The 8485-nt window shown below is 40.8% G+C and overlaps 1 long non-coding RNA gene across 1 annotated transcript; it reads left to right on the top strand.

Moving 5' to 3' along the window:
* Positions 1-7873: 7873 nt before the first annotated feature.
* Positions 7874-8239, top strand: LOC121646243. The gene is made up of 2 exons (XR_006011594.1): positions 7874-8024; positions 8098-8239. It is a non-coding gene; the product is annotated as an uncharacterized LOC121646243 (long non-coding RNA).
* The last annotated feature ends 246 nt before the right edge of the window (positions 8240-8485 follow it).

Here is an 8485-nt window from a genome sequence, read left to right on the forward strand (position 1 = left end):
CAACAGACACTGTGTTCAGATTCTCCCCACTCCCAGCTTTGTCCTGTCTGGCTCTTTTTCTCCATCTCCCATTCCTTCTACCTCCTCTCTTCTTTTTTTGTTTTTTGTTCAGAGCAGGTTGGTTTGCATTAGAGTCGGCATCTAGACTAAAGATCTGAGGCCCAGATAGCAGACGGTCTAAGAACAGACTTGAGTATTTGAGACTATTCTCTCAATCTGTAGGACACAAAGATCTGCTGGTGGAAAAAAATGGAAGAAACTCAAACTTAAAAACACAAGGCCAGAAGGAAAAGGAGGGAAACATGACAATATATAGGCTGCTTTTACTTTTAGGTCACTGCATCTTTTTCCTTGTTTTAGAAAACTGGTTTGAAACACCCCTGAAAAGAATGACTCTTGTTACACGCTGTGTTGCACTGTAAGGGAAAGCATCCGATATGTGGAATAGAGGAGGGTCAGAAACCTGAATACTCCACATTTTACAGAGAGGAAATGATAAGGTACAACTGCAAAATAAAACAAAAAAAGACATTTTACAAAAGCTATGAAGGCATAAAGAAGCTCTGTGCTGTCATGATTACACATTCCTTAGAGACTCTGGCATTTAGGAATGATGCTCCTGCTTGGAGTAGCTTAATAATTTGTCTGAATGGCCATTGTATTGCTCCAGCACTGTGACTTTAGCTTCTTGTTTGCAGTATCTCTTCTTTCTGCATCACAAGTCACTAATGAAGGACATTGCTCCAACTTATAGGTGGTCACAGCTCTAAATGGATAGGTACAGTTGTAAAAGTCATTACCAACCATTAACCATTAACAATGAAATCAAGTGCCTGATCTATGGAATATTATCAGGAAGGTGGCTTTCATACATGTGCAGAGGCTGGACATCTTTATTGTACAGCTTTTTTAATACACAAGTGTATGAAGCTAAGTCAAGACAACATTGATAGATTTTGCACACTGTAACTAAAGTGTTAATTGCTGTTTAATTCAAGTTTAATAGATAAATTCACCCTTTTTCAGACTTTTAGTCGCAGGATTGGCATGTTATAACTGTTTCCTGTGATCGTACTGGTTACTACATGGTTTCCTCCAAATGTAATCGTTTAAGGTTCAGGATCACTGAAAAACTAGGGAAATGGCAGATCTTTATTTACTTCAATGTAAAATCTAACAAGAATTTCCTGAACAAAGCAGGAAGTTGGCGTGAACGTGGGATGAATTGATGTTCCTGAACACAGCAGGAAGTTGGCGTGAACGTGGGATGAATTGATGCTCCTGAACACAGCAGGAAGTTGGCGTGAACGTGGGGTGAATTGATGTTCCTGAACACAGCAGGAAGTTGGCGTGAACGTGGGATGAATTGATGTTCCTGAACACAGCAGGAAGTTGGTGTGAAGGTGGGATGAATTGATTTTCCTGAATGCAGCAGGAAGTTGGCGTGGACATAGGAGGAACTTATGTTTCTTAACACAGCAGGAAATTGGCGTGAAAGTGGGATGAATTGATTTTCCTGAATGCAGCAGGAAGTTGGCGTGGACGTAGGAGGAACTTATGTTTCTGAACACAGCAGGAAATTGGTGTGGACGTGGGATGAATTGATGTTCCTGAACACAGCAGGAAATTGGTGTGGACGTGGGATGAATTGATGTTCCTGAACACAGCAGGAAGTTGGCATGGACGTGGGATAAATTGATGTTCCTGAACACAGCAGGAAGTTGCGTGGACGTGGGATGAATTGATGTTCCTAAACACAGCGGGGAGTTGGCGTGGATGTGGGATAAATTGATGTTCCTGAACGCAGCGGGAAGTTGGCGTGGACGTGGGATGAATTGATGTTCCTGAACACAGCAGGAAGTTGGCGTGGACGTGGGATGAATTGATGTTCCTGAACACAGCAGGAAATCGGCGTGGACGTGGGATGAATTAATGTTCCTGAACACAGCAGGAAGTTGGAGTGGATGTGGGATGATTTGATGTTCCTGAACACAGCAGGAAATTGGCGTGGACGTGGGATAAATTGATGTTCCTGAACACAGCAGGACGTTGGCGTGGACGTGGGATGATTTGATGTTCCTGAACACAGCAGGAAATTGGCGTGGAAGTGGGATAAATTGATGTTCCTGAACACAGCAGGAAGTTGGCGTGAAGGTGGGATGAATTGATTTTCCTGAATGCAGCAGGAAGTTGGCGTGGACATAGGAGGAACTTATGTTTCTTAACACAGCAGGAAATTGGCGTGAACGTGGGATGAATTGATGTTCCTGAACACAGCAGGAAGTTGGCGTGAACATGGGATGAATTGATTTTCCTGAATGCAGCAGGAAGTTGGCGTGGATGTAGGATGAACTGATGTTCCCGAACGCAGCAGGAAAATGGCGTGGACGTGGGATGTCTTCTAATTTTTATTATATGTTTACAATGACAATAAAGTCATTGTGAACTTACCATCCTATTTGTGGGATAAACTGATGTTCCTGAATGCAGCAGGAAGTCTTTATCTTAGATGTGGTTATTGCTTGACCTTACACACAATTCAGTCTTGATCCAGCTGTTTTCTCTTAACTTGATTTTTAAACTGTGATCATTAGGTACCTTCTGGAGTTATGGCTTGTGACAAGTGGAGCAGGAAGAGCCAAGTGTTTATAGGTATTTATCCTGTAAATATACATATGTGAAATGTGCAGTTTGATACTTGATTTTCTCCGGTGTTGTTGGTTGGGACCAGGGATCACCAACTCTGGACCTCTTGGGCCAATGCCCTACATGTTTTAAATGTTTCCCTGCTGCAACACATCTGACTCAAATTAATGGGTCATTAAGAGGCTGGTGCAGAACTTGACAACCAGCTGTTGGAGAACCATTTCATTTGAATCAGGTGTGTTGCAGACGGAAACATCTAAAACCTGCAGGACACTGGCCCAAAAGGTCCAGAGTTGGTGATCTCTGAGTTAGAAGCTGCAACACTGCAACTGTGTGCAACTATTATGTCCAAATGTCCTCAAATTAAAAGAGAATGAAAGCAAGTCAAATGCAATTGATATGAGGCATTATCTCTGCTGTTCATTATTTTTGTTCCACCTCTCCTCCATTCCTAACACTGAGCTGCTCATTTCCTGTCCGCTAATTCCTCTCAAACATGGGACATTATCACAACAAGTCTGTAAATGAGTGTTTGGTGGATTATTTTTTGTTGTAACAATGCTTTTAGGTGATAAATCTCATACCGTTGGAAAATTTATTTCTCTTTCAAATGAAGCCACATTTGTGAGGAAAATGCATTTGTGGGATGAGCAGCAGAGTTGAGTATGTGGGTTCCATCCACATCCATGGAAAATGAAGTCTTCTCTGCTTTTACTTAGCCTGAACAGTTTAGAATAATTTAGTTATTGCTTAAATATATAGTGTATTATATTAATATTCAAATTTTATACAAGCATAATGCTTTGTTTGCATGTCATCACTCATGTATCTTGGATAATTTCTGCAGCTCCTATTTTTTCCACCTGCTTTGCTTTTATGTTTAACAGCACCTTTCATAATAAAAAAAGACAACATCTTTTTTAACACAGCGCCATTACAGTGTTGTAATGGTGTTGCTCTAGCAACCATTGATGTAATAATGAGCAATTACATATTTATTTTGACCATTTAAGAAAATAATAAAGCCACTGAGGTAAAATTAGACAATAATGTGAACATTTATGAGCCAGTATTTAGCATTTTGCTAATGATGATGGCCATTGTTGGATGCATCAGGGATGACAGAACAACTTATTTAGAACACTGCAGCTCGGATTTTAACTGGCACCAAAAGACAGGAGCACATCACTCCGGTTCTAAAGTCTTTGCACTGGTTACCGGTTTCGTTCTGTATTGATTTTAAAATCTTTTTATATATTTTTAAATGTCAACATGGCCTCACCCCCCCCAATATCTGGCCAACTTGCTCCAGTCCTACACCCTGCACACTCTCTCAGGTCGGCAGATCCCTCCCTGCTAGTCGTCTCTAAATCTAGGATGAAATCCAGAAGAGTCTGCTCCTTTTCAGTTGTTGGCCACAAACTCTGGAATGCACTGCCCCTGCACCTTAGAGAGGCCGGGTCGCTTTCTGATTTTAAATCCTCTCTCAAAACGCACTTTTTTTCTTTTCTTTGACTTTTTCATATTTTTATTTAATTTTATTCTATTTATTTTATTCCATTTTATTGTGTTATTGTGTGTTACTGTTACTAGTCATTTTATTGCTTTTAGAGTATATTTACTTTTATTTTTCAGTATGATATCTGGAATAATTGTTAAGCCTAAGGTTGTGTACCACGCTGTGGTCAACTATGTTGTTTTAAAAGTGCTCTATTAATAAAGCTGGATTGGATAATAAGTTACTATGTCAGTTGGTTTTGCATTAAAAAAAATCTTAAAAAAATCTAAAAACTGCAGCAGAAAATGTAATAATACACAAATAAGACTTCAATCCATAATAGTAACCAAAAGAAATACAAGATTGTTTATCAGTTTTTGTGTGTTTGCTCATCAACAATTGTTATGTTTATATTATTGGTAATTTTATTGGCAACTATTATTGATTGCTACATTCAAAACACAGCAAGCCCACCATTGTGTTGTCTTCTCCTCATGTGCCAGTGATAAACATTCCCACAGCATGATGCTGCCACTACCGTGTTTCACTGTAGTGATGGTGTTCTTGAAATGATGTGAGGTGTTGGGTTTGCATTAAAAGGAGTGTGTTTTTTAGGGGCAAAATGTTCAGTTTTACTCTCACCTGACTTAAAGACCTTCCGTAGCTGAGGACATTTACATATTGTGAACTCCAAATGAGTCTGAATAATTCTTCCATAGATTTTTTCCAGTTTTGGAATTGTGCAGCTTCATCAGGGTCAACGTAAGCCATTTTGTCGCCTCTCTGATTACCAACCTTCTTGCCCGGCCTGGCTTTTGATGCACACGATTTTTTATGGTGTCATATCTTTCCATTTTTAAATATTGGATTTAATGGCCCTCCGAGGAACACAGTTGACATTTTGTGCCATTGGGCTCAAAATGTCAACAATAAAGTAGCCACGAGCTGGCACATGTTGCCTCAGTTCAGAGAAATATAACCTGGATCCCCTCTGTATGGCTCCATAACTTTATTCTTGACCAATTTTGGAGAACTTCTTACTCTGTAGAACTCTGCTTATTGTTGTTATAGTACTAGTTTTGTTGTAGTTCAATATTTTAGTGTATTTTTTGCCTCTACATTATAATCCAATTGTTGATGTTTCCTCTCTACTCTTCTATGAATATATATTAAATGTGGGACTTTAACACATTAATTATAATTAATTCATTATAAAACAATTCAAACCATTAAAAAAAGTAACACATTTAATTGCAGTTTGCGTTCCAAACAACATGGAGCATTGGCTAAAGAGCTCGGCTAAATCAGTGATGCTAATTTAGTTACGCTGGCGCTATATTTAGCAAGTTTTTAGACCTTTTCTAGTGATTCTATTTCTAAGAAGTAACTAACAACAAATCTAGACTTTTTCTGGTGATATTGGAGACTTTTGGAAACTGATGTGAAAACACATTGACATCTTCTCAATCAGCAGCTTCCGCCCCTCCCCCTTCCACATGCCCCTCCCCATCCATTAGCTTCCAGCTCCTGATCTGGAGATGTTCCCCTCTGCTCCAGCTGCTGTGGCTGATCCCATCCTGGCTTAATGTCACATATTAATGCCTATTAATGAAGCGAGTGGAGGAAAACATTTAGAAAGTTAAAGTTCTGTAACATGTTGTAGACCCTTAACCAGAGAACAGCTGGAGCTGTTTTTATTTTATTGAGTCCCATCCCTAATAAATATATGAAAGATTGTCTTTAATGTTGTGTTTCTCTTGTCTCAGCAGGAATCATTGCTCAACCAGTCAATGCAAGTCTGTTTCTGTTCTGCTGATGGTTTCTGGTGATGCAGTTTGGGTCAGAGTGCCTTGAGATGACTCGACATGAACTACCACTATGCAATTAAAGCAGAACTGAACCAGACTCAAGAAATAAAAAGCTAAACATTTAAAATGTTGTAAAATATGAATGTTTTCAAATAACTTGAAAATAGTTCAAAGAAAAAAAAATATGTGATGAAGATATCTTTAGATCTTTACATGAATAACTACTGAAAAAGTCATGGAAAGCCACAGAGAAAACTAACGCCATAAGAACAGTATTTATACTGTATTTAAGCTGCACTGGCAACCTACAAGTTTTGCCTCAAATGCACTTTAATCCCTGAATACAATGAAAAAAAAAACAGCAGGAGATCAGAAGACAAAGTCAATCTGAAAAGTTTCTTCATCAAGTGATAAAATCCAAATCTCTGTAGACGCTTTATGGCAGAAACAAGCAGCAGTTGGCAGAAATGTTGGTCTCTCTGTGGGAAGCAGATCTTAAGTTGTTATTAAGGTTTTTTATGAAAACCCTGTGTCAGCTTTACAAACGTGATCATGAAAGTCTATATTTTTCTTCTTAGATTCAAGAATACCAATCTATTTTATTCAAGACCTGGGCAAGGCAATTTAAAACCTGAAAACAAACTCAGGCAAAACTTTCTGAACTTCAAGAGTAACTTTTGAAATGACAATAAGCTTAAAAAAAGACAGTAAAAAAAATTAAACGCTACAAAATGTCAAGGCTAACTGAGATGGGTGGAACGAAGGGTGGAAAACATGGAGATGGCTAATATAGATCTAAGAGACGCTCTGCTTTATTATCTTCAACAACAACAGAAAGTACCCCAAGCTCAACGAGACCTGGAATTAAGATCACATTGCAATAACATCCAATAACACAGACCATTGAAACCCTGCAGAAAGCCTTTGTTGTTGTTCAGCATGCTTTACTTTACCTCAAACTGGTTCTATACGCAGACAAGTTTGAGCTAATGTTGTTCCACCCTGGAAGGAAATGAAATAGAGATAGTTCACATGTACAAATTTCTTGGTATTTGGATTGATTAGTCCCCTATATTCAAGCGGCATGTGGAAAACCCGTGGCGGCGGTCTATGTGTTTACATCAATGACGCATGGTGCCGTGACGCTGTTGTGGTCTGCAAATACTGCTCACTGTTAGTGGAGTTTATGATCATTAAGTGTCTGCCATTTTACCTCCTGCGGGAATATTCAGCCATACTAATGACAGCAGTCTATGTGCCTCCCAGCCCTAACAATAACAACAGGACAGAGAAAATGAATGAACTGTATCTACACATCAGTGAGCAGCAGACAGCCCACCCAGATGCGTTTCTCATCTTGGCTGGGGATTTCAATCATGCAGACCCAAAGAGTGTGTTTCCTAAAATACACAAACACATTGAATTTCCAACACGTGGGAATACCATTTGGACCAAGTTTATTCCACCCAGAAGGGGGCTTACAAGGCCCTTCCCCTCCCCCACATCGGAGCCTCAGACCACCTCACTGTCATGCTAATGCCTGCACACAGACCACTGGTTAAAGTCACCAAACCCGTTTGCAAGCAGGTACGGGTGTGGCCAAAGGGGTCTTCAGAGGCACTAAAGGACTGCTTCTATAGCACAGACTGGAATGTTCTTAGACAGGCCGCCACCAAACAATAACAACACAGATATTCAGGAGTACTCAGACACAGTCACCGCCTACATCACCAAGTGTATTGAGGATGTAACAGAACTAAAGACCATCTCTGTGCGGGCCAATCAGAAGCCATCGTTGACAGGAGAGGTCCACAGTCTCCTGAAGGCTCGTAACACTGCCTTCAAAGCAGGAGACGAGGTGGGCCTGAGGACAGCCAGGGCCAACCTGTCCCATGGCATCAGAGTGTCATGGACTGCCCTTGCCAGTGCGGCTTCCGCCTTTCTCCTTATTTGGAGGAAAGGCGGCTTCTCCAATCAGGACCGCACAGCTGAGGTGCATCAGGCTTGTTAGAAGGTGGTATAAAGACTCCAGGATCTTCTCTAGTCTTCGCTGGATCGTACTACTAAACGTGGTAACCTGATCTAAGCAGATCTAAGTCTTCTGGTGTTTTCTTGTGCTCTAACCGACCTTTATTCTCTTCCAAGCCCCGACCCTGGATAAATCCTTGGATTCATGGATCCTGTCTGCCCGCTCACCGCTCTTCCTACCAGCCTGCTCCTTGCCTCACTTCTCACCGGATTACACCTAGCACCAGCATCACTTTGTAAATAAAGACTCACAGAACACCAACCTTGTCTTCTCCTTCTTGGGTCTAGCTCCAGACCTTGACAGAACGATCCAGCCACAACATGGACCCAGTTGGAGCGACTTCCGCGGACGCTGGGAAACCCGAATCTGCCTGTGACTTGTTCCTCGCTGTATCCTCTCAAGGTAACCTGCTCGGTCAACACTCTCGGGTGCTCCGGTCTCTCAGTGACAGTCACCAGGCATTGCAACTTCAGCTCAATGACATTGCATCCAGAATGTCTGCAG

The sequence above is a fragment of the Melanotaenia boesemani genome, chromosome 9, assembly GCF_017639745.1.
Source record: "Melanotaenia boesemani isolate fMelBoe1 chromosome 9, fMelBoe1.pri, whole genome shotgun sequence".
NCBI classification, from domain to species: domain Eukaryota; kingdom Metazoa; phylum Chordata; class Actinopteri; order Atheriniformes; family Melanotaeniidae; genus Melanotaenia; species Melanotaenia boesemani.